Source organism: Sminthopsis crassicaudata, chromosome 2 (assembly GCF_048593235.1).
Source record: "Sminthopsis crassicaudata isolate SCR6 chromosome 2, ASM4859323v1, whole genome shotgun sequence".
NCBI lineage: Eukaryota > Metazoa > Chordata > Mammalia > Dasyuromorphia > Dasyuridae > Sminthopsis > Sminthopsis crassicaudata.
Genome location: NC_133618.1, coordinates 666,136,439 through 666,164,436, shown reverse-complemented (window position 1 = coordinate 666,164,436; position 27,998 = coordinate 666,136,439). Strand labels below are relative to the sequence as shown.

Below are 27,998 nucleotides of genomic sequence, written 5' to 3'. Positions count from 1 at the left end.
GGACAAAAATAGAAGGATTGGGAATTCTATGTAGTGGTTCATAGTCATCTCCCAGAGTGGGTGTAGCTGGTTTGGTTCATTACTGCTCTGTTGGAACTGAGTTGGTTCATCTCATTGTTGAAGAGGGCCACGTCCATCAGAATCGATCATCATATAGTATTGTTGTTGAAGTATATAATGATCTCCTGGTCCTGCTCATTTCACTCAGCATCAGTTCCTGTAAGTCTCTCCAGGCCTCTCTGAAATCGTCCTGTTGGTCATTTCTTACAGAACAATAATATTCCTTGATATTCATATACCACAATTTATTCAGCTATTCTCCAATTGATGGGCATCCACTCAGTTTCTAGTTTCTGGCTACTACACATTCTGGCTGCCACAAACATTCTTGCACATATAGGTCCCTTTCCCTTCTTTAAGATCTCTGGAATAAAAGCTAAGGGCCAAACTTTATGATAAGTACTAAAGATATGAATATAAAAGCTAAAACAATATCTCCAATGGCCTTACATTCTAATAGCAGAAATAATACAAAATGAAGTTATGAGCAGAGAGATTTTTTTCTTTGAAAATCATGAAAATGGCAATTATAGTCACAGAAGATTGGAGGAAAAATGACTGTTATTAAGTTCATTTCCTTGCAATCTGGCTGTAAATAATGATTTACTTTGGAAGTTCAAAAGAAGTCAGCTAGCTTTGCTCATCTTTCAATGTATTATGCAAAAGATTTTCATTTTCTACTTTGTTTTCCTTTGTCAACTACATGTTTACCTAGTCCCCATATGTTCCCACTAGTGAGAGATTACAGTAAATGTACTGCACTGACATTCAAAACAAATAAAGACATTGACCCATGGCATAATAGACCTTGGGATAAAAAAGAACCTAAGATCACCTAGTTTAGCATTTCTTACAATGTGCTTCATGGAAACTTTAAGGTCTGCCTAATGTGGAGATGGATTACAAGGGAAATTGTCAATGCTGGCAGTATTCTGTCCTCTGAAGTAATAAATATTCAATTATTCCATCTTTATTATATGTGGTGGTTTGGGGCAAAAAAGGAGAAGATAGATTCCATTCACTTAGTATTTCTTTGCTATTTTCCTAGCTTGATTTTGTAAAGAGATTTTTTTTCTTTTAACAATAGAAGTCCATTAACTATGTTATGCAAGATTTATGATTCTCATTCGAGAGATAAGGAAAATGAAAATTTTAAAGACATAAATAATTTGCTGGAGGGCAGGTAGGTGGCATAGTGGGTAGATTGCCAGGCCTGGAGTCAGAAAGATTCCTCTTTCTGAATTAAAATCTGGCTTCAGGCACTTAACAATTATGTGACCCTTAACAAATCACATAGTCCTTTTTGACTCAGTTTCCTCCTCCGAAAAATGAGCTAGAGAAGGAAAGGCTAAACCGCTGCAGTATCTTTGCCAATAAAACCCCGCAATGGGTTGAGAAGACTAAAAAAGACTAAACAACACCAAATTTGCTCAACATTATTGAATTTCATGCTCCTCAAAGACTAAACTTATTCCAATTCCTAAACTCTTATTACACTGCAGAAACACAGAAATGAAGATGGAGAAGTGTCAATGTTTTCACAGCATTTTGTCACCATCTAAGAAATTATCATATGATATGAGGGGTAGTGGTCATTCTTTGGTGTGGAAAATAAAAGAGACAGTTTGGTCCATCCAAAAGATGGCTTGCTTAGGAGTTAGGAGACTTTGTTCAGATCTTTGTTCCCTCTGTTACTACCAATGTGGCCTTAAACAAATCCCTTAATCTTTCTGTCCTTCTCTTTTCTGTTCTAAAATTAAGGTTTGGACAAGATAAGATCGAAGATCTGTGAGACCTCCAAGTCTGTGATCTCTAATATTTCTTGGACAGCTCTCTTCACTAGAATGCAAAATATAATTCTGAGTTATTTCTGTAATGATTCCAATCCCATCGTGACTCAGAACTGGGACTAATTAAAATGGAAATCAATGTAAATGTGTGTAGATTTCAGACATTATGCTAAATTGTATCCCAAATGATTAAGTGCTTTCAACTTTTATCCTACCACTGTTGGCACACAATTGAAAACACATCTCCAGTTATGTTTGTTTTTATTCTTGTTTAGAATTGTTTCAATGGAATTTTCCAGGGAATTAATCAGCATTTATCCTTTGTGACCAGTTGGAAATTGACATTTTAAAAAGTGAGTGGGATGAATGTAGACTTCCATGAAGATAAGTAATAATTGGAGAATCACTATCATTTTCCCCTTTTTACAACTAATTAGGGAGCTTGGTGAACATTGACAGAGGACCGTAATGTGTAGTACACTATGATTTACCCAAGAGACTGAAGAGAGAAGAAGGAATACAGGGGAGAAAAAATTCTACATGATTATGTTAAACCTTCCTAAAAGTAATAGGTTGGAGTTGATAAGTGTTCATTGAATATTTAATTCACAAGGCTTTTGTTGGTATCTGAGAATTTATTAAGGTTTATGAGAGGATAATTTCAATCTCTGCCTATATGCTGATTCATTACCAACTGTCTATAAATATGCACAAATCTTCCACTTCTTTTGAAAATAAAAGATCAGACTGGACCTTAGCATCCTTACTACTTGATGTCCTATATCTCTCTTCCTTTTCTCAGTCAACTACCTACCCACCACCCATACACAAAACATGTACAATTTTCTCCATTCTCCATTGCCTTTTCTCTCATTGACTTCTAGCTTCCTGTCAAATAATGGCTAGCATTTATACGGCACTTTTCAACAGACAAAATGTATTTTGCTACTCTAGATATTCACAACAAACCAGAGCGGCCCTCTTTATCCTCCCAAAGAATGGGCGTGGGATAATGCAAGGGCTTCTGGGAAGAAGTACTCCAACCAATGAGCTTGTTCCTCCTAAGCATGCAAGCTCTTCTCCAGGAAAGGCTGGAACTAGAGAATTGTCAAGTACCAACTTAGCACTTAGTAAGAACCTAATATCTCATCTCAGTACTTAGTAAGAACCTAACACTCAAACTCAAGACTTTGTGACTATAAGAGCAGTGTTTCCATGTAGAACATCATTCAGGTGTCCAGGCAAGGCTCCAGGCTCAATTGAAAAACCATGTTCTATGTGGGGTCTTCCCTGATCCCCAACTGACAATAACACTACATCTAAGAAGACATAAATAAATAAAAACACCTGGTGCCTATTTTATATATAAAGATATGTATGTATTTATACATTTGTTGTTTAGTCACTTCAGTTGCGTCCAACACTTTGTGACCCCATTTGGGATTTAGGATTTGCCCATTCCATTTCCAGCTCATTTAACCATGAGGAAACTGAGGCAACCAGATTTAAATGACGTGCCCAAGGTAAAAGCTAGTAAATGTCTGAGGGCACATGTGAAGTCAAGAAGATTGACCTTAGGTCAATGACCTCCTATGCCAACTAGCTGTCCATGTATTAGTACAAAAACACATACACATCTATAATTATATTAAAAATTCTAAAATAAATTACTTTGTATCCATTTCAAATATATGCATATATGTTATGGTTGTACATGTATATGTACATACAGGTTGTATTGTGTATGTATACATTATTTCCATCACCGCCTTTGCATATAAGTTGCATGAAGAGAGAGACCGTTTAGTCTTTCCTTTCTATGTCTACTGTGAAATTGGGAATATACAATATTTATGCCAAATGAATACAAAGTAATTTGAGAATGGGAAAATTCCTGACAGCTGCAAATATGAAGAAAAGTCTCCTGAGCAAGGCACAACTTCAGAGATCCTAGAAGCAAACTAGAGATTCCAAGAGCCAGAGGAAGGAGGAAATCATTCAAGATGTTAGGGAAGGCCTGTTCACAAAGGCAGTGAGATAGGGTTGGAGGGTGGGACGTGGAGACAGCAAGAGAATTAGTGTGTCTACTTTAGAGTGTATGAGGGAGAATAATGGGAAATAATTCTGGAATCCTCTAGCCTGAGCCTCCAATCTCTTGATTGATGTTTCCATAACAGAAAGCATCATTTGTTGGAAGAAAAAGATAAAAGGTGTCTCAGTTATACTAATTTCATTCATCCTTGGCTCATCTCACTCTCCAGGTTTCTCTACTCCTTCACTGGAAGGATTCCCTCTGTCCAGCTTGGAAAGCCCTCTATCCCCAAAGCGAGGCTCACTGTGCTGACTAGGGACCTCCTGCCTCAAAGCATACAATTCTTAGCCACTCTCACTCTACTCTAAACTGGATTATCCTTCCTGACTTTTCTGTCTGCTCAACTACACCATTACCCACTTGGGTCTTCACAATGTGCTTCTTTTTATATGAAGATTGTTTCCATTAGAATGGATGGTTGTTATCTATCCTTTGTCTCAGAGAGGACTAAAATAGCATTACTCATGGGGTGTTTCCTTTCTTCTGGTAAATGACAAATTCCATTAGAGAATTTTAAAGCCCCTTTCTATGTTCTCCTAACTCTATTTCATATTTACCATTTCTGGTGTCTATTGTATCTCTTCATTTTGTCTGTAACTCTTCTAATTAGAGAATTAAACCTATTTTTTTGCCAAAGAGAATAGCCATTGTGAATTCTTCACATGACTGAACCCCAACATTTGGTGCCTACCATCATCTGGTGTCAACAGAAGCCAGATCACCTCCCTCATACTTTGGAACCAGATTGTGAGGGATGTTAGAAGCCAACAAAATATTCTAATGTAAATTCTAGAATCAATGGAAAGCTGGTAGAGATTTTAGACAGAAATAATAAATTCATTAATTCAGAGGTGATTTATAAACTTGTAGAGAATAGTTTCATTCTATTAGGCTTTCCCCAAAATGTTGAAGTATCTAAGATATGCATTCTAATGTCATCTCTGAAAGAACTGTGTGGTATAGAAATGGTGAGGGGTCACCATTTAATAAAAAAAAAGCTGGAGCGATCTCTAGAAGCAAAGCAAAATTTATTATACATTCTCTTGAGAAGGATGTCCTACCCTTCAAATAGGCAATCAAAGGGAAGAAGCACCTTCTGGGGCAGGATTCACACTTTTAATGCCTAATGCAAACACCCCCTTCCACCACTGACCCTCTTTCTCATTGGCTGAAGGTCTTATATTCTAAATGTAAGATCTACCCACGAAATTGAACTTGACCAATAAGTACATAGTCGCCCATATTTGACTGAAATAGGGAGAAAATGATGTCATGGTAGGATAGCAGGAAGGGGACTTGAGTATGCCCTTGACTCAATCTTCAAAGTCCTTCAGGCCTACTCAACTCTGAAGTGAATGAAACCTTACTCAATTTTTACAACTGTCTTGAGAGATCTCACCTCATCTCATTCAGAACTAAGGCACCACCATCCCCAAATCAAACAAAGGACATTTATGGGGGTGACACATCTTTTTGACTTCCTTAGGAACCAACAGGAGATTTGGGCAAAGCAAAGAAATTGGACCATCTCAGAAACCTTTGGACAACTTCTGATAAGATAATGGGGGGAAATTGTGTTTAATTAGATATATCTCAGATAGGATATGCATGGGGAAAAGTCTGTTTGTATTAGTAACTTGTATATTGGGCTGGGGGTAACTAAATACGCATGGAAAAGGTAAAAGGTCATTTTGTTTTACAAGGAGAAAGTCAGGACACAGTTGCATGATATGAATAGAAAAGGTAAAAGATGCTTTTGTAGAGTCAGGATACTGGGGCTCAGACAGGAGTTAAGCTCCTCCAGTTCAGGAGGGGATTGGAACTCAGGTTCCAAGTCCAATGTTCCATCCACTGCTTCACCTTGCTACCCTAAATAGGGATCCCATGTTATCTAGCAGAAGATTATTTAATGCCTTCTGTAATTTAATTACATGTAAGGAAGGTAGCAAGTTGCTTTCTCTTCCATTCCTGAGCCCTTTGTTAGTGTCTAGACTTAATTACCACTTCTCTTCAGGTCTTTTCATGATTTCCAGAACAGTCTTACTAGCTTTTGTAGCCCATAGTCCCAGGGCTTATCTCAGGTCTTTTGTGATTCAGACTCAGGAGCCAATTAAAAAAAAAAAAAAAAAAAAAAAATTTCAGGCTTTCTAATTGCTTTCTTCTGCTTTAGCTACCACTTTTTGGCTTCAATCTACTCTTTGAATTACAGTAGGAGAAAACTCTTTTGAGCTCCCTCTATGACCAAGCAAATCAGATCTTGGGTGCATTGTAATAGATTAAATCAGTTGGGGTGGAGCTATCAATTTAGCTCCATTTACAAACTAGATTTTCTCCCCACAGATTAAGGATTCTGAAATACATCTTGTCATTAACAGCCTAATGTGACTGTGTGAACTGTGTGTGTGTGTGTGTGTGTGTGTGTGTGTGTGTGTGTGTGTGTGAAATTCACACACATAGACTTAGACAAGTGAAGGTATCTTGCTGATTTTTCAGTGATATCTCATTTCTCTGGACAGAGGAAAAGTCAGTTTATAACTTGGCCAAAATTATTTAAACCGTAAGGAAAGAGAATTGAGGTCAATCTAAAACCCAATTTCAAAATCAGTTTCCTTTTGACTATCTTTTCTGCTATCAGGGCCTAGTTAGCCTGAAAACCTTGAATGTCAAGGAAGAGAAAGAGAGTATTAAAACATAGAGAGAATAAAACAAGAGGTGAAGTCACATTTGGCAAACTCACATGTCTTGTTTTGCCTCTGGCCAGCTCCAATCCTAACAGTACTCCCAAATCCCTTTGGCTATGACCAGGGGCCCAATTAAAAACAGAACATAATTATCAACAAGGCAATACTGACAGTAAGATATTTTCTTACTGCCTGTTTGTTAATATCTAGATGTGAACTTCTCCTTGATGGAATCCATTTTCCCAGGAGCAACCAATTGAATCTTTATTTTAATTAGGGATTTGCAAACTGATTTTAATTGTAACACATCTGTCTTGCAAAATACTTTAATCTTCAATACATTCTGCACTGACCCATGACAGAATCTGCAGTGCTCAAGGAGATGGCAGTCAAAGCAACCTTTTCTTTAATTAAGATGATGATGGAAAATTAACTGGGGGCATTCTGGAGTAAGTTAAAGAAGAAGAGAAATAGTTGAACTCAGGCTTTCCGGAATGATATCATGAGGAGTCACTTTGATATGAACAAGGATGTTGGGAGATTATGAAATGTATTTTCTCTCTCACTTCCTGTATCCAAGCTAATGCATTATTGTTGTTGCACCCCATGCCTCCAGAATGAATTAGTTTTAACAATAAAAGGATTAAAAGCATTTTAAACCATAAATAGAAACTGATAATTTACTAGTTACTTGTTAATTTTCTATTATGTATTAAGACATTAGGCTATATGTTAGGATTCTGAAGAAAGTAACCCCTGCTTTCAAGATGCATTATCAGAAATGAATTAAAATCAATGCTCAGAAGTTTTTCAGCCTTAAAGTGACCTAATCTATTGCTAAATAATCTGATTGGTGAGTAGTTCAGAAATAGTGAGGGGTCACCATTTAATAAAAAAGCTGAAGAGATCTCTAAAATCAAAGCAAAGTTTATTATACATTCTCGTGAGAATCGGGGCCCACCCATTGAACAGACAATTGAAGGGAAGAACATCTTTGGGGCAGGGTTAAAGCTTTTAATGCCTAAAGAAAACTCCCCCTCCCACTACTGACCCTCATCCTCATTGGCTGAGGGTCTTACATTCTAAACTCGGGAACTACCCAAGAAATTGAACTTGACCAATAAGTACATAGTCTTCCATATTTAACTGAAATAGGGAGAAAATGATATCATGGGAGGATAGCAGGAAAGGGACTTAAATATGCCCTTCACTGAGTCTTCAAAGGCAGGCCTACTCAAACTCTGAAGTAGATGAAGCCTTACTCGATTTTCATACCTGTCTTGAAAGATCTCACCTCATCTCCTTCATGGGTATGAAGACCAGTTATTAGCAAGGGATTAGTAAATTGGTAGTTAACATGATTAGGGTCATGGGTAAATAGAATTGGGGACTCAATATAAAGAGGAAAGTACTTAATAAATTAATTAATCAACAAATTATTAAATGCTTATTTTGTGCCAGGCATTGTGCTAATTAATATCTATGAAAAAGGAAAAATGAGGTTTGTTACTCTGTATTAGCTGTAATGTTCTTCTCTAAAGTGTGATGTTCTCTGGGATCAGGTTTCTTGGGGGGCTTCTGGGAGCAGCCTTAGTTTCAGCTCAGTGTAATAATCACCTCAAATGCATCCAGGGATTAAAAGTCCAAATCTTTTACTGTCTCTTTCCAAATTTTATCTCCTTCACTTGGGGCTCGGCTAGTTTTCTGGAGGCCTTCCAGGGATCTTGGTTTCAATGTTCTCCACAGGACAGCCTGCCACCACTTCTATGTCTTCTTTTGTTCTGCCTGACTTGTGAATCTCCTCCACTGAATCCTGGCTCTGAATCCCCTGAAGTGCCTCCTGGTTGAGGCTCTGAGCTCTTATATATTCTCTCTTAAAGGTATGAATCTTGTAGAATTCTAGTAAATACTAAATACATCTAGAGAACTGTTAAGCACCCTGCTAAACAACCATTGTCTCTATCTATTCCACTGACTGAGCACCTTATAAGAATTCTAACAATTCGAAATTCAGAAATCATGATTTTGTAAGTTTGTGTAGCCTCCTATATGACACAATGGATAAAGCACTGGGTCAAAAGTTGTGACGAGCTGTTGTCTCTAGAAGCTGCCGGATCACTCTCTGGGAAGAGATCTGCTGTGTCAACTCAAATCTCTCGGACAGATTCTTCTTCCTGTAGTTAACCGTTGTCTCCAGGCACTTGCTGTTAACTCTTGTCCTTAGAAGTGACTTCCCTTCCTGCAGAGAGCCCCGTCAAGCCTGATGCAATTCAGAGTCTTCTTCTCTTCCTGGAGTGCTGTCCTCTTTATCCTCCCAGAGAATGGGCGTGGGATAATGCAAGGGCTTCTGGGAAGAACCACCCCAGCCAATGAGCTTGCCCCCTCTATCAAGTCAACCTGAGTTCTCACCTTGTAATTGTCCAGAAAACCTGAATTCTCACCTTGTCACTGTCCAGACAACCTGAGTTCTCACTTAGTAATCCTAACAAAAAGTCAGGAAGACCTGAGTTCAAATCCAATCTTAGAAACTTAAAAAAAAAAATCAATCATTTATTTTTTATAAAGGGAAAGTGAATTTTGAGGGTTTTTTTTATTGAAGGTTTTTTTTTTTTTTATTTTCAAAACATATGCAGGGACAATTTTTTCAACATTGTCCCTTGAAAAACCTTGTGTTCCAATTTTCTTCCCTTCCCTCATCCCCTCCCCTAGATGGCATGGAGTCCAATATACATTAAATATCATAAAATATGTTAAATCCAAAATAGGTATACATATTTGTAGAATTATCTTGTTGCATAAGAAAAATCAGGTCAAAAGAAAAATGAGAAAGAAAATAAAATTCAAGCAAACAACAACAAAAAGAGTTGTGATCCACCCGCAGGTTCTACAGGCCTCTTTCTGGGTACAGATGGCTCTCATCATCACAAGATCATTGGAACAGGCCTGAATCATCTCATCATTGAAAAGAGTCACAATCATTAGAATTGATGATCATATAATATTCTTGTTGCAATGTACAATGATCTCCTGGTTCTGCTCACTTCCCTTAGCATCACTTCATGTAAGTCTCTCCAGGCATCTCTGAAATCATCCTACTGATCATTTCTTATAGAATAATATTCCATAAATCTAATGCTTATTGTGCAACAAGAAAATGGTATTTACACACACAAAAAAAAGAATAATATTCCATAGCATGCATATACCATAACTTATTCAGCCATTTCCCAAATTGATGGGCATCCACTCAGTTTCCAGTTTCTTGCCACTACAAAAAGAGCTGCCACAAACATGGGGATCCCTTTCCCTCCTTTAAGATCTCTTTGGGATATAAGCCCAGTAGAAACACTGCTGGATCAAAGGGCATGCACAGTTTGATAGCCCTTTGGCATAATTCCAAATTGCTCTCCAGAATGCTTGGATCTGTTCACAATTCCATGAAAAATGTATGTATCCCATTTTTCCCACATCCCCTCCAACATTCATCATTATCTTTTCCTGTCATCTTAGCCAATTTTAGAGGTGTGTAATGATACCTCAAAGTTGTCTTAGTTTGCATTTCTCTGATCATTAGTGATTTAGAATGCCTTTTCATATGACTAGAAATCATCTTTAGTAACTTACTAGCTGTATGACCCTACGGAAGATTTAATCATGTTTGCCTCTGTTTCCTTATCTGTAAAAGGAATAACTCCAATATTTTGTCAAATGGGATCACAAAGAGTTAGATGTGACTGAAATGACTCAATAGCAATTGCAGTAATCTGCTTCTTCTTCCCACCAACAGTGTAAATCTCAGTTGCCTCACTCCTATGTCTTCATAGAAATAGATGATCTTCAAAAGTTTCCATGAGTAAAGAACTCATCCCATTATGGCCAACAGTGCAATGGAAGGAACACTGGGTTGGGTATCATAAGGTTCCACTTTGAATCCCAGCTCTGAAACAATGTATATGATCTTGGCAAGTTCAACAGTTTCATCTGTTAAATGGGAGCCTCTCAGTTCCCTTTCAGCTGTAAATCTTTGGTGTATGATACAATCTAGTAATAAATCTTTCTGACTTTTAGCTAGACTAGTCTTAGACTCAACTTACAAGCATTTATCAAACACCAGCTCTGAGTCAGGAGTTTGGATAAATGATATGGATAGAAAGGCAAAGAATAATAGGAGAGAGCATAGACATACTGCTATGTAAAACAAGTATATTCAGGATAATTGGAGGTGATCAAACAGGACTGATGAGAGACCCAAAGTCTATACTTGGCCCATACTCAAAAAACCTTTACAAGGTGGTAGGACCAGTCAGGACTTCTCATTTGGTCCACTGGTGCAGCCTCAGAGAACACAACAGAGTGAGATAGCAGAACATAATTGCACTGTGTAGGATCGAGTTTGGATGATATTGGAGAGAATGAGAACAAAATGGCCAATGATTTGAAGAGATATATTGAGTTGTTTTGAGTTGGAGAGAGATTTGATTTATGTTCACTTCATCTTCAAAAGTTCCAATATAGTAAAGAAAAACAAGAAATAAAGTCTGTAATTCAGGATACTGTCATCTATTAACAGTTTTTTTAAAAAATTTTGTTCATATTAATATTTTATTAATATACTTTGGATTTTTCACATTTCAATCACTTTTCCCAAATCCACTCTTCTTCCTCTTACCCTGGAGTTGCCACATTATTAGCCTCAATAACTCCCAGTGATTTCAGCGACTCCTAATATAGAAGTTTCTTTCTCTGACTAAATCAGATTAGTGATCCATCTCTGATTTATATTTTCAAAGGACCCCTAGGGAACACAGAAGTTAAATTATTTGGTGATATAGCTAGTATTTTCAGATGTAAGACTCAAATCCATGTCTTTCTCACTCTAAATATTTCTCTATAGATATTATAAAATCATAAAATTCTCAAAATAAAGGCATCTTTGAAGCCATCCAGTCAAATACATTGCTGAAAAGGAATGCCTTCTGCCTCTGTTCCAAAACCTGTAAAGGAACCTACCACATTCCAAAACAACCCATCAAATATATATGTAGCTGTAACTATAACAAAATTTTGTGTTAAATTTTCCTGATATTCATAATTTTTATCCATTGCTTTTTGCTCTGCCTTCTGAGCCCAAAAAGGATAAATTTAATTTCTCTTCATGGAGAATCTAGAGAACTACATGGACACAGCTATCATATTTCTTTTCTCTCAGTACTTTCCAACTGAATTTTATAAGACAAGGTTCAAGATCCTTCATTTACCTATTTTTCCTTCTTTGAATAGTCTCTAGCTTGTCAATATTTTTCCACATTCAGTTGACCACAAGAACTTAACAGAAAACTCTAAATAGTTGAGACCAGGTATTAATATCATAGTATTATCAATTATTTATTTCTGGAAACTAACACTATTTCAATATAACCCTAAATTCCATTAGTTATTTTGTTGGTTCCCATGTTATGCTTTTAACTCATATTGATCTTGTAATCCATTGAAACATTCAAATCTTTCTTTTTTATTAAAAAAAACTGCTATAAGTTTGATCAATGTCATATCAAAATTTATAGGGGACAGCTAGGTGGCACAGTGGATAGAGCGCCAGCCTTGAACTCAGGAGGACCCGAGTTCAAATCTGGTCTCAGACACTTAACATTCCTAGCTGTGTGACCCTGGGCAAGTCACTTAACCCCAGCCTAAAAAAAAAAAAAAAAAGAAAAGAAAATTTATATTTAAGTCTTATCCCTTTTTGTACTATATACCAATTCTAAAATTAACAGACATTATGGACAACAAAGAAACTCCTTTAATCAAAGCAGTAGCAAAATAGAAATCAGAGGATATATATATATATATATATATATATACACACACATATATATGTATATATATATAATATGTATGTATATATATATATATATAATTTTAGAAAATATATCAATCAACAAAAAGTGAAGGAGCTCTCCCATGGAGAGTGAGGTGACAGCTCAACAAAAAGGGATAATTATATATCTCATCTACAGAAAACTCATTGAAGTCTCAAACATAGAAGGGATGTGATAGAGACTGCTGGCTCCTTTCATATCTTCAGGATCTTTTTCTTCAGCAACCTAAAGTATGCCATGTTCCATCTTTACTTTTGGAGCTGGAAGTCAGAAGAGCCCAAGCTAATAGAAACTTGAAGTTCTAAATACTGAAGAAAATAGATCTCTCCTGTTTTCTTCAAGTACTGCCCTACTGCTCTTACAGGGAAGGGCATTCATCTTCACCAATGAGAAATGAGTATTTTACCAATGGGATCTGCCACTAGGGCAATACAATAAAATATATATATTTTTTTTAAAAAAGAAAGAAAGAAAGAAAGAAAGAAAGAAACACTACAGTATATTCATAGCTACTGACAAAGTATGTGAAATTCTATCCCTGCAATATACCATCTTACTCCTGAGGTGAAAGAGATTTGTTTGAACATTATCCATCTGGAACCAATATTAATCACGGTCTTTATGGCTATTTATGCTTACAAAGCACTTTATATTTAAATCATATTTGCTTCTTACCATAGTCCTATGAAGAGGCTAGTGTAAGTGTTATGAGGAAAATAATAGCATCTACTTCACAAGGTTGTTGTAAGGACCAAATGAGATAAAGTATTAAACACATGTGGCTATCAACATTATTCTATGGGGAAGATAGATCAGTCAATAAAGTCAGGAAGATGACTTCAAATCCGGCCTCAGATTCTTACTAGCTGTGTGACCCTGGGCAAGTTACTTAACCCTATTTGACTCAGTTTCCTCATCTGTAAAATGAGTTGGAAAAGGAAATGACAAATCAGGCTAGCATTTTTTTCCCCAAGAAAACCCCAAGTGGTATCACAAAGAGCCAGTGATGATTAAAGAACAACAACATGGTATACATGAGAAGACTGATGATTAGAGAAGTGAAATAATTTGTCGAGGTTTTCATAGCTAGCAATATTCAGTGTAAAGGGCTAGAACTGAGCAAATTCATTTGGATAATGGAGCACATGAGACTAATTTCCAATTGGACAATTCTCTATTAACATGTTTGAAGGATGACCCTCCCCAACTATTCTGTGCAGGCTGGATTGGCGGGTGTGGACAAAGAAGGGAAAGTGACTTGTGTGGGTGGAGTAGGAGGAGGAAATTGATCCATTCTCCTGGCGGTGGAGAGAGAGGAAGGAGGTGTGGAGATTGCTAGATCTAATCCCTGACTGTGACCTCAAAAGACCAAAAATAAAGACTTTTGATTATCCTGACTCCAGCTGATTTCTGGAAAGACAGAGTTCCATCAATTCAGGTTAGGACTTTGGTCTAGAATTTGGGGTTGTTACTATTTGTAGTTGTTTCAGCATGCCTGACTCTTTGCGACCCTTTTGGAGTTTTCTTTTCAAAGATACTGGAGTATTTGTTATTTCCTTTTCTAGCTCATTTTCCAGATGAAGAAACTAAGGCAAACAGTGTCTAGGATCACACAACTCGTAAGTGTCTGAGGTCATAGTTGAACTCAGTTCTTCCTGAAATTTAGCCCTGTACTCTATCCAGAGAGTAACCCAGCTATCAGACTTTGAGTGCCAAGACCAATAACTTTTTCTTAGAATATTCAGAAACACCTTGCAGTCTTTGAAATATTCTATAAATATGAGCTATTTTGTTCCTCTTCATCAGAAAACAATTGTTCAAACAGATAAAAACTTACATAAAGATTGGCATAAGCACACACAGGGACATCAGTTCTTCAATTTATACCAAATGCCTTTTATTCTATTCAGAGATCATAAATTTAGAGCTAGAAGCAACCTGAAAGACCATCAAATTTAACCTCATATATTTAAAGCTGAAAGGGACTTTAGATGTAATCACATCCAACCCTCTCAGTTATGGATAAGGAAAATGAGTCAAAGAGGGGTTAAGGAGCTTGCCTGCCTGTGACACAGCTTATAAGTGGATGGAAGACTCAAACCAGGATTTCTTGGCTCTAATCTCATTCTCTACCCACTGCACCATGCCTCCTTTTGTTCCTATATTCTCATCTCCCGGGTCAAACATAATCAATGTCATATCTGATTGGTCAAAGCTAAAGGCTGAAAACATGGGAATGAACCTTAAAACACTCTCCGTGGAGCTCATTTTGTGTGAGACTTAGAGAATATCATTTAGTCTCTCTGACCCTGTTTCCTGATCTATTGAGGGATAGTTACTGCAGTTACCTTCCAAAATAGGGGTGTGAAATCAGGTTTTAAGAGGATCTGAGACCATGTTGAGAAAATAAAAGGTAATAAAGTGATAAATAATCTCCCCCAATCTCTCCCAAAGCAGCCCCTTTTTGATGGGCCACTCTCTGCACCTACAGTATCTGCCAATAAAATAAAAATATTAGAGGTGCTCAGGCGTGAGAGCTTCCACATAATAGGCGTCTTTCAAGCACTTTCATCTTTTCAATAGAGACAATATTCTGGAATGAGAACTCATCACATACTTTGGCTGGTGATTTGGTGAAGGGAACTCTCCTAAATTATAAAACAAGTTCAGTAGTGCAGCACATTCTCTGGTATAAATGATTAAAGCTCCCACTGGGAAATGAGGATGCTAGCTTGATGATAAACTGATTTAAATTAGTTGAAAATTAACAGGATTCTTCTGCATTTCTCCTAATGAAAAAATGGATCATAAGACTTTTTGACATTTTGGAATCAAAGCTGGGGTGCTGAGTTTTCCCTAAGATGAAGAAAAAGTTCATCTGAACTTGAAAACTTTGAAGGGGAAGTAGTTTTAAGAGACAAATGGAGTTTGGGGGGAAAGATAATGAGAAAATTACGCAAATGTACAGACAGAAATAAAGGAAGAGAGATGCACAAAGAAAATTAATAATAGGGAGGAGAGGTTAGAATTAAGAGGCAAAGCCAGAAACAAATGGATATTCCTGTCTCAGGGACCCATGGACCCATAGAAAAAGTAGGGAGAAAGAGAGGTAGGTAAGAAAAGTGGAAGGAAGGAGAAAATATAGGGAAGGGGGAAAGGCAAGAAAGAAGGAAGGAGGAAAGAAAAGAAGGAAAAAGAAAGAAGAAAGGAAGGAAGAAGGAAGAAAGAAAGAAGGAAAGAAGGAAGGAAGGAAGGACGGAAGGAAGGAAGGACGGAAGGAAGGAAGGAAGGAAGGAAGGAAGGAAGGAAGGAAGGAAGGAAGGAAGGAAGGAAGGAAGGAGGAAGGAAGGAAGGAAGAAGGAAGGAAGAAGGAAGGAAGGAAGGAAGAAGGAAGGAAGGAAGGAAGGAAGGAAGGAAGGAAGGAAGGAAGGGAGGAAGGAAGGAAGGAAGGAAGGAAGGGAGGAAGGAAGGGAGGAAGGAAGGAAGGAAGAGAGGAAGGAAGGAAAGAAGGAAGGAAGGAAGGAAGGGAGGAAAGAAGGAAGGAAGGAAGGGAGGAAAGAAGGAAGGAAGGAAGGAAGGAAGGCAGGAAGGAAGGAAGGGAGGAAGGAAGGAAGGAAGGGAGGGAGGAAGGAAGGGAGGGAGGAAGGAAGGAAGGAAGGGAGGAAGGAAGGGAGGAAGGAAGGAAGGAAAGAAGGGAGGGAGGAAGGAAGGAAGGGAGGGAAGGAAGGAAGGAAGGGAGGGAGGAAGGGAAGGAGGGACGCAGGGAGGAAAGAAGGAAGGGAGGGAGGAAGGAAGGAAAAAAAGGAGAAAGGAGAGAGGAATAACAGGATTGTGAGGAAGATAGAATAGGAGTGGAAGGTTGAGACAAGAAGATAGGAAAAAAATAGAGTGTGCGTGTGTGAGTGAGTCATTTTAAAGCAATTTGTTTATTTTCTTCCTGTTGCTTGTTACAATTTAATCAAATATTCTTTCTATGTAGCCCAAGGGTATACAGAGATATTAGCCAAATTTACTAACCAGAGAATCCTTTCCCTCTCCTCTTTTACAATATTTGTCTTTGCCCAGACTGGGTAGAAGTGAGAATTAAACTCAAAATTATCAAAATTCTGCATTCTTTCTATGCAATAAGATCAATGGGCTCTTGGATAATTCATTGTTACTGAATGGCATTAAAGGTACACCAGAGCTTTGCAATAGGCTCAGATTTCTTCCTATTTTTATCCTTCAATGTTATTAATGGGACAGGAACAGGGACTGAGCCAGGGATTTCATTGACATAGGGTAACTCCCAGGAAGAAAACTCCTTGGACCACTAAAGATCAGTACCTGATTTGCAATTTATTGTCTTGAAGTGACATCTGGAACACTGAGAACTTAAATGATTTACCCAAGGTCCCACAGTATAACACAGAAATTATTCTCTTGGTTCTCTTTCTGATGATGATAAGCTTATTATGCTTTCAAGGACACAGAGGTTGCAAATAATTTTTCACCTGATCTTCTCTACAATCCTATAAAGTAGGTACTCTTATTATCTCCATTTTAAGCTGAGAAACCTGAAGCCTAAAAAACAAATGAGTGGATCATCCACAACTACACAGTTATTATTATCTGAAGTAAGAGTTTCCAAGCTCCAAAGTCAGGCTCTTTCCACTGCCCCATGGTGACACTTCAAATGAGCTTCAGAAGGATAAAGAAGGCTATCCTGGCTATCCTACCCTAGCTATTTCCCATTTTGAAAAAAAAAATTAAAGTACCTGCTAAATCATAATTTGGATTATCAAAAATGATCCCTTCCAAAGTCTATCATAAAGGGGAGTGGGGGTGGGAGTAGCTATAGGTCAACTGTCTTCTTTCATTCAAGAAAGTCTGGTCCCAGGAATTAAAGTCAAGTTCACTAGTGTATGTTTGCCTACTTTGTTCTCGTCACTTTTTTGAGAAAGGAAAAGCATTGTGGGTGCCATTCTAAGGTTTGAAATTTTCCTCAAAAATGAATTTTGTGACTAAATATGTTAGAGTCAGCCCTTTCCCTTCCCCTCAGACCTGCACAGTACATGTCACTCAAGGCATTAACAGATGGCAAAATCCTGATTTGATCTTTTATGTCATGGCTCAGTCCCTTGCTATTCCTTCAGCCCTCAAACATATGCTTGCTTCTCTTATCTCTAAAAGGTTATATTTAAGAAAGGACTGTTAACCAGGCCAAGTCTCATATCCTGCTTCTCTTGCCATAACCCTACCACCTTTTCTAAAATCACTTAAACCATGTGGTTCCTTATTCTTCTAGAGCCATGTTGTTCTGCCACTGGGAAGGGAATTCCTTTACCACTCTGATTTTTCTAGTGTCGCCATTTTGGAGAATGAAGCGATTGCTTAAATAAGCCCAAATGATTAAATGGATATTCCTGTCTCAGGGACCATGGACAATATCTAGTTTCTTGTCTCTGTGCCTGGTTAACTCTTTCTGAGTTGATCTCTAACCCTAAGCAGGAGGAACACAACAGGCAAAGTAATCAATCCATATTGTCTCTATAGATAATAAAATAATTCACCCTTTTAACGTCCATTTAGTTATTTGGTTGTTTGATGTACTCCTGAGAATATCTCAATTACTCAAAGCTTTCCCTTTCTTATTTGCGCAAGCACACACACACACACACACACACACACACACACACACACACACACACCTAGAAAGCCTTGATTCCTGTTTCGGAGGAAATATATAGATATGATCATCTATATCTGTCTATAGCTAGTTATCTCTGTGTGTGTGTGTGTGTGTGTGTGTGTGTGTGTGTGTGTGTGTCCATAGCTTGGATTTGGAGTCCCATCTTGAGAAGAAGCAGGCATTGATTATTCTATACAAATTTAATTCAGCAAACACTGATGAAGAATCTTATCTCATATAGCTTAAATGGACAAACAGATCATTATAATGGACAATGGTTTCTTGCCTCAAATGAATGCAAAATATTGTGCTTGGCTCACTGAATCCTCATGGGTCTTGGCCAAAGTTTCTTAAACTGGGTCCAATAAAGGGTGATACTATAAACAAATGAAAAGAGAAAAAAAAAAAACATAGTTCATCTGTCAGAATTTATGTCCAAAGGAGAATTAAAGAACATGATGAAAAGCAAAATTGGTAATTCAGATTATGAGAAAAGCAAAATGGATAATTCACACCAATGCAGCCAAGATTAGAGGGGTAGCAGAGCTGAGGAAGATTTTTATAGCCACTGTTTCTGATAAAGACTTCATTTCTCAGATATATAAAAAAACAGAGTCAAATTTATAAGAATACAAGTCATTCTCCATTTGATAAATGGTAAAAGGATATGAATAGACAATTTTCAGATGAAGAAATTAAAGCCATCTAAAATCACATAAAATGTTATAAATCACTTCATCACTACAAATGTAGTGATATAAATCACTACATCACTACAAATGTAGTGATGTAAATCACTACATTAGGGAATTGCAAATCAAAACAACTCTGAGGTACCACCTCCTACCATTCAGATTGTTTAAGGTGACAGGAAAAGATAACGATAGATGTTGGAGGGGATGTAGGAAAGTGGGACACTAATGCATTGTTGGTGAAGTTGTGAACTGATTCAACCATTCTGGAGAGCTATTTGGAACTATGTCCAAAGGGCTATGAAACTGTGCATACTCTTTAATCCAGCAGTGACATTGCTGTGTCTGTATCTCAAAGAGATCATAAAAGAGGGAGCAGAACCCACATGTGCAAAAATGTTTGTAGCATTTCTTTTTGTGTTGGGAAGAAATTGGAAGTTGAGTGGATGACAATCATTTGGGGAATGGTTGAATAAGTTCTGGCATTTGAATGTAGTGGAATACTATTGTTCTATAAGAAATGATGAGCAGAAACCTGGAAAGACGTATATGAACTGATATAGCGTGAACTGAGCAGAACCAGGAGAACATTTTACACAGTACACACAATATTATGAGATGATCAACTATAATAGATTTCCCTCTTCTCACCAATGAGGTGATTCAAGTCCTAATAATAGACTTGGGATAGAAAATGCTATCCATATCCAATGGGAGAACTATGGAAAGACTGAATGCAAATTGCAGCATACTATTTTCACCATTTTTATTCGTTTGCTTTTCCTTTCTTGTGTTTTTCCCCTTTTCTTCTGATTTTTCTTTTACAACATGACAAATATAGAAATATGTTCAAAATAACTGTACTTGCATAACCTAAATCAGATTGCTTGCTGTCTTGGGGAAGGGAGAGGAAACAGGAGGGAAGGAGGGAAAAAAATGAATTCAAAAGTTTACAAAAATGAATGCTAAGAAGTACCTTCACATGTAATTGGGTAAAGTTAAATAATATTTATAAAAATAAAAAAAAATAAACTGTGGGCCAGCACCCTATATATGATTTCATAATGAATGTGGGAGTTGCAGAAAAACTTGGCAACAGTAAAAGATATCAAATATTCTGCCAAGATTCAATTCTTTATGCAAAAATCAATAAGTACATCCATGTCATTGGTATGCAAATTTGCTTTTATCAATAATAAATGGTAAAATTAAATGTATACTAAAGAAATTGTTTAAAAATAAGTTTTGTTATGCTTTATTTCCAGTAAATGTTTGATTTGTTTACCTATCTCATATACCTACATACCAAGAGTCATATAAAAAATTTCTCAGGCAAAAAGGGGTCACAGATGGAAAAAGTTTAAGCCCCAGTCTAGATAACACTAAACCCAATTTCTTTTAGAATAGAGGTGATATGGTAAGACCTGTGCATTATAAGAGATCACTTTGATAGATGGCTGGAAAATAGATTGGAGTGGAGAGAGACATGAACCAGGGAAAATATTGAGAAACTCATGGCAACAATCCAAGTGTGAATCAAACAGGGCTTGCACCAGGGAGGTGGCTACATGCGCAGAGAGAATGGGACTTCTATGGGAAATATTGTGAGGTTAGACATAACAAGATTTGAATATGATCATATAACGAGGGAGGGATTGTGAGCAAGGATATGAGGAGTGCTAACAATGAGGTGAGGTTGTGAGCATGGGTGACCAGGAGCATGATGATGTTTAGGATGTCTTTTGTATACCTCCAAGTTCAATATTGCTAGCTATATCAGACTGCCTTTGGGTAATGCAAATAGAAATGCAATTGATATTCTTTTTCTTACAAATTATTTCCAGTTCCAAACCATACTATCCTATTAATTGTACCATAAACCATTTGTAAGAAGGAAGCCTGGGGTACAATTTCATAAAAGAAGGGAATCAATTGTATGAGGCGACATCAGGTCGGTAAAATATCATCTGCACAAATTGCAATTACGTGGTTCTTTTGTTGGCTCATCCCATAGATTTGTCATTCATACTGTTCTGCACTGCCAACTAGTGCCTTGCCTAAAGGGATAAAAGGAAGGAAAACAAGCCGACTTTGGTTAATACTACTGGAACAATCAATTGGTGAGCTGTTTTAAGTCCATCTTATCTGATTTATGGTCAGGGAAAAGACACAAAACACCTTTGTACTGGTTCCCTCATATGAAGGTTTCATTTTGTGCTTTATTTTTAAGAAAATAATTTTTTTGACTCATGGGTTGCAGACTACTATTATAGAACCCACCTGCAGAGTATGGCTAAGGTTCCCATAGATGTGAAACTATAGTAATACATTATTGTTGGACTAAACTTTTAATTCTCTCTATGCCTATGCTATAAATAGGTAATTTTTTCTCCCTGAATTTCTCTTTAGGTCCAATGTTGGTGGAGTCAAATATGAAATAGGAATAAAAATGGAAAACATTTTTCAATATAATCACTAATTCCTTCTACCCAATTTGTCCTTTTATTTATTAGAAAATAATATTAAAGACACTAATATTTTTTATAGAAATTGAAACAGCTTTAAAATTGGGTATATCCTAGATCCTAGAAAGACAGAGAAAACAGATCCACCTCCCTTTTGTCAATGTATACAAGGATAAAGACACAACCATTGCTCAAACTTGCAGGTTTGGAGTTCCTCAGAATACTGTACCCTACAGTGAGTTTTCTCACATATTATACCTGCAGTAACCATTCTGGAAAGAAACAATTAGGTCACCAGCAGTATAAAACCTTTGGTAGCCCATATATACTACCCTACTGCTTTTACCAAGGGCAATTACTGATTAATGGGAATGCTCTCAACAGGGCCTTATAGGACATTATTTCAGACAATAACATCTTGGGTTCTGTTCTTCTGGAGCTTATGTGGGCAATCAAAAATGCTTAGCTATAGAAGTCTGCACCAATGACTCATGTGCAATTGTATGTCCTTCTAAGGCTCCCATAGTGTGCTTTAACTCTCAAATTTCAATTCTTCACGGCCATTCTCCAAGTCACTTAGAAAAGTTTCATGCCATTTCTTTGTATTTCCATGGGATCAATAAATCGGAAAACAATTACTTATCAAGTGCTTATTATGTGCCAAGAATTGTGCTGAACACTAAAGATACATAGAAAAAATTTAAATAGTTCTGTGCTCAATGAGCTTATATTACTATGGAGGAGAAAATATATAAATAGTTAGATATGCATTCAAGATTCAAACAGACAAAAAGGAAAATCAATGTGAGGGTAAAAGCAATAGCAGCTAGAGGAATAAGAAAAGACTCCCTGTAAAAGGTATTATTTAAAGTCTAAAGGCAATCATGATTAGTGACTTGGATTGGATTTCCTTCTTCACTGAGAGCCCAGAAAACAAAGCCCATTTTCCTTAGACTGAAGTCTGAGCTACTGACTAAAAAGGAAACATACAACCAAAGGGGCTAAATTGTCATTGACCCCACATATGTGGATTGTGAAGATATAACTAAAAGCTAAGAGTGAGGGAATCAGGGCAAATATTGGATGTTATGGATAGAAATAATTTGAGGAAATTGGCTTAGACAATCCACAGAAGTCAACAGTCAAGATGGAGCAATAAGTCAGTTAAAATGAGGATGCCAGAACAAGCAATGTTAAGCGCATGGTCAATGCAGCAGAAGTAGTAATAATGTCCCAGATGAAAAGGGTCTTGAAAATGTGACCCAGTTGGAATGGGGACTAAGAATGACTTCTCAAGGCATGAGGCAGCTAGATTATAAAGTAAAAAAGTATTGATTTGGGAGTTAGGAAGACCTGAGTTTAAATCTCACTATTGCAAATATGGGGCAAATTACTTACCATTTGTTTGCCTCAGTTTCCTCTTTTGGAAAAATGGGAAAAAAATAAAACCTACTTCACTGTCATGCAGACCAAATTAAGGTAAGATGTAAAGTGCTTTATAAACCTTACGATATAATAAAATGCTAATTGTTGTTGTTATTATTATTATTATGTCTCACACTGGAAAGAATAAAAGACCTTGGAGTGTAATGTAAACAAACCTGAAAACAATTGAGAATTAGCAACTCTTTAGATCATTGTTTAGTGAACAGATTTGCCATTTAGATCTTTTATTTTTATAATTCAATTACAATTCAAATATACAATTTTAATAATTTATAATTCAATTGTAATTTATTTTACAATTCAAGATCCTCACAGCAACTCTTTGATAATGCTCATTGGTGAGGAAACTGTGGCAAACAGAGATTAAGTGATTTAGTCAGGGTCACACAACTAGTCAGTATTCAAGGATAGATTAAGATGATCTTTCTGACTACAGGCCCAGTGCTCTGTCCACCATATAATCTAGCTGTTGTTGGACATTATAGAGATATTTCTAGCTCAAGATCATGACATTCCAGAAATGTTAATTACTATTATTTTTTCTTTCCATTTATGTCATTTTAGTCATTGTATATATGATTTTCTTGATTGTACTTCTTTTCCTTTGCATCAATTTATAGATCTTCTCGGGTTTCTCTGAGTTCATAATATTCATTTCTTTTTTTTCCAGCACAGTAATAGTGGAATATACTCCCATACTACAATGTGCTTTTTTTTCCCCCTTTCATGAGCATCTATACTTTGACCTGCTTGCTTTCTCTTAACCTATATGAATTTTAGTGGAGCACACAAGCTTTTATCATTTCCCTCTCACTTTATCAATGAGTAAGTCAGCAAGCATCTGTTATGTTCCATGCACTCTACTAAGCACTAGAAATACAAAAACTAGCAAAAAGCTCACGTTATAAGGGAAGATAATGACTAAAGGGGAAACTGAAGATAAAACCATTATTATTAGAGATACCCATGGTTAGAAAGTGATGAGGGAAAGGAAAGGGGGAACCCCGTTTGCTGGCGTAAAGATAGTAAGATAATCCCATGAGGTGCAGTGTCCCCTGTAAATGAATTTACAGGCCCCAAAACCTAGATTGATAAAAAAGGTTTATTGTAGAAATTTGAAAGCAAGGTTAAGTTAGAAAGACGCCAGGGCCAGAGGTGGCCGCTGGGCGGGCAGGAACCCCTACATGGCTGGAAGGATACCATGCATTGGGGGGAAGGGCTCCTGCAAAGAGAGAGCTCCAGCTCGGCTCTTTCATACCTAGAAGGGGATTGTGGGCGGTACCCCAAGTTCTTGGCAGGCTTTTCAGTTAGCTCAGATCAGGTGGGGGCTGGGGGAAGCTGAGCAGATAGTGGGGGCTGGGTCTGAATATTCAAAAGGGTGCTTTTGACCAGAATTTGCGAATCAAGGTCACCCATGGGGGTTGGGCAATCAGAAAGGAATCTTAAAGGGACCTCAAGCTCCATCAAAAGGAATAAGGTCCAGAAAATGAGAGCAGACCTTGATGGGCTTGAACTCTTGCTTCATGATGAGGTCATCTTTTTTTTTTTTTTTTAATTTTTTTTCCTGAGACTATAAAAGAAGATTGACCAGTCAAACAGTGAAATAACAGGTGAACAGCCCAAGTGATACATAAATATCTGTTAAATATTAAGGAATTCTTTTTCCTTCCAACAAACCAGGTGTATTTATGGAAGAGCATGAAGAAGAACCACAGAGGATGGGAAATCATGAATGGTCTATAGTCTGTCCCTATGGGGATGGTCTACATGAGGAAAATACAAATCCAGTGAGTTTTGCTAGTCATATCTGAATTGGAGAGAGGAGGAGGAGGAGAAAAATGGGAGAAGGGGAGATGGGAAAGGGGAGATAGACAGAGGGACAATCACAAAGATAGAGACGAAGAAACAGAAACAGAGAAATGAAAAGAAGTAGGAGAGGGGAGTGAAAACAGAAGGGAAGTCCCTTTTTGTAAAAATAGATTTCTTTAAAAAAATTTTTTTGATCTTTGCCTTATAGTCCCCCTTCCAAGAAGATTTGTGACAAGATCCCAAAGTTTTCCCCGTTCAAAACATCTCTGTTAATAGCTTTGTTTCTGAAATGGCAAGTGAATTCTCAAGCCCCCTTTCTCAAAACTATCCCAAGACCCAGTGTGGTGAAAACATTTCCTCCAGTGATGAACCATCTGTTTGCAATAAATCAGCTTAAAATGATATTTCCCTTTGTTGCTCTGCAAAGTAAATATATTCAGGAATAAATACATGAATAAGCAAATAAAGCACTCACTGCCTATGAGGAGTTCTAACAAACCTCTCATTCTTTCATACTGCCTTATAAAATCAGATCATCTGAAGGTCAAAAGAAGCATATGGAAGATAAGAATAACCAGAATAAAGGTTGGGGATCTGAAAATTAAAACCATGTGCCAAGCACAGCATACCACAGCATGACGTTTTCTGTGTTAAATGGAACTCAATTCTTCTTGAATTGGATGGCCATTGTTGATCCAGATAACTGTTTGATCTGCAATTTATATTGAGATGAAGCAAAGTGAAAAGTTCTGTCTCAGCTTCTTTGCTTTTTAATTCAGCTTTTCACAGATTTTTGACCTTTGAGGTTTAATGTGATAATGTAGTTGCCCCAATACTAAACTCTTAACAAAAAAAGAAAATCCAATTGTCAGAACAGAAGTGATTCTTTCAAACTCAGATTATCCCAACTGTGTATAAAGAGGTACTATAGTTAAAAAAAAAGACTCTCCCAACTATTTCAAATATGCTTGCTCTTGATGATATTTGCAGAATTACAAGTAAACCTCATAGAAAAACTATGTTAACGCAGTCATTCCCATGCTTTTAATTTATCTGTGTTTTTAACTGAGCAGCTAAGGAATGAGAACTGATTTCCCTGATCAAGGGAGGTGCATTGATTCACCCTCATCAACTTTATTCCAGGCTATTATGGTTCTCATTATCTTTCCATCACATATGTTCACAGCTCTTTGGGCCATTTGTCCTTGTTCAGCTACCTTTTTTTCTCCTTCCCCCTCCCCACATTAGAGAGCCATTTGTTATCATTTGACACTCATGTTCACATTGTTTCAGCCTTCTGCTGAACATTAAGGGCTGAGTTCTGTTCCCTACTCTTCCTCAGATTTTTTTTTCAGATTTCTATCATGATGGCAAGAGAATTTCCATAGCTCCATTCCTGATTGTGAATGAGGCGGGAAAAAGAGAGAGGAAGCAAAAAGAAGATGACGATAAAGGGAGGAGAAGAGGAGGGAAAGACAGAGGAAATGAGGAAGGCAAGGAAAGAAAGAGGGAAAGATTTAGTAAGAGAGGAAAGGGGAGGAGAAAAAGAGAGAGGGAGGGAAAGAGGGAAAGGAAGAGGGAGGAAGGAAAGGAAAAGGCAGACTGAAAAAGAGAGACGTAGAGATACACACAGACACAGAAAGAAAATCAGAGATTGAGAGACAGAGAATCCATTCATTTCCTAACTTGTATTTTTAATTTTTTGATTGACTTTTTGTTAACTATAAATGTGTGGTCAGAAAAATATTACTTGGCCTACACAAAAGACACATATTTATATCTGGTTTATGTAAATAACAGGGATTTAAGTTACTTTCTAGTACCTTCAGTATTGGTGTACCATATGCAGATCAGTTCATCTTTTGTAAGATTCAGAGTACAACGTGAACAACTTGGAAGATTATTCAATAATATTAGTCTGAATGTTTGGTCCCTTATCCACTGCTGCTGTTTCATATGGCTTTAACTGCTGGCCCTTTTCAAGAAGTCTACCAAAAGCTCATGGTGTCTTGGTTTTTCAGGATGTCTTCCTGTAGACTTGACAGACCTGATCTCTCAATTCAGTCATATTGTTCAGACATTTCTAAAATGTCTTACTCTTTTTGACCCAATTTTTGTTCAGTTGTTTCAGTCATGTCCAACTCCTCATGATCCCATTTAAGGTTTTCTTGACAACAATCCTGAAGTGCATTGTCCTTTCCTTATCCAGATCATTTTATTGATGAGGAAACTGAGGTAAACAGGGTTAAGGGACTTTTTCAGGGTTATACAAGCTCGTAAGTGTCTGAGGCTGGATTTGAACTCACAAAGATGAATTTTTCTGATTTCAGGCCCTGCACTCTATCCACTGAACCACCAACTACCCTTACTTCAATCATGGGAACATCTAATTTCTACCAACTTTCTTACCACTATAGGTAGTTCTGTGGTAGACTTAGATCTTATTGTTGCTTAAAAATAATTATACATTGTTAATGCAATATTCTTATTTCCACCACTGATATTGTCCAGTGCAGTGTTCTGGTTAGTTTTCTGGAGGTCACTGGACCAGCCTTCATTTCTGCAGAGGAATTACCATAAGAATAGCCAGAGATAAAGTCCAAATTCTTTATTTTCTTTTTCACAGTCTAGTTTCCTTGTCTGGGGCCCAGCTAGCTTTCTTGAGGTCCTCCAGAATGTGTTTTGGTTTCTGTGGGGGAGGCAGGAGGACCACCACCATGGTCTGTCTTGAAGTCTGTCTCAGTCTGAGAGCTTGAGAGCTTGTGTTCCAGCCTCCAGCCCTCTGTCTTTTCTGAGTCGTATCTGACCCCTTTCTGAGTCTGTCTCTGGCTCAAACTCAGTGGAGAAATGAAGAAGGACAGGCCTGCCACCATGGTGGTATGAGATGGAATGAATGAATCTGGCTGAGTTGATCCCAGCTTATATATTCTATTATAATTACATCATTGTAAAGACCAACTTAGCACCCTGGATACCTTAGAATCAGCCGGAGTCAGGATAAGCAAAAGTCCTTGGTCTTTATTCTTGGTCTTTAGGAGTAGAAGTGAATTGGATGAACACAGGATCTTTATAATCTCTCCTCTCCTCCTCTACCACCAAAATGACTCTGGCTTGTCTTATTCCACTCCCTAATCCCTTCTACAATTCTCTGTATACATCAAATGATTGAGCCAGCACAGAATAGTGGGAAAGGCCATTTCCTAAGCATATGCTAATAGAGTATTGTCCAATGGGTAATTAGCCTTAAGTGGTCAGTTGTCTGACCCCAGTGCATCAATTCAGATTTTTGGCCCTTTACACATAGGTGTGAAGCTTGTAGAAATATATTAAGTACTAAGTACATGTACTGAACTAGAGAACTATTAATCATCATGCTAAACCATTGTCTTATCAATTCCACTGAGTTAGCACCT

General features: G+C 37.3%; 1 long non-coding RNA gene across 1 annotated transcript in view; it reads left to right on the top strand.

Annotated features, from left to right (window-relative positions):
* LOC141553842 (uncharacterized) overlaps window positions 1–25,069 on the top strand; it is a 36,401-nt gene extending 11,332 nt beyond the window's left edge. The window contains exons 3-4 of the long non-coding RNA XR_012485680.1: window positions 20,880–20,985; window positions 24,457–25,069. This is a non-coding gene — a long non-coding RNA (uncharacterized LOC141553842). The remainder of the gene's footprint in view (window positions 1–20,879; window positions 20,986–24,456) is intronic.
* The last annotated feature ends 2,929 nt before the right edge of the window (window positions 25,070–27,998 follow it).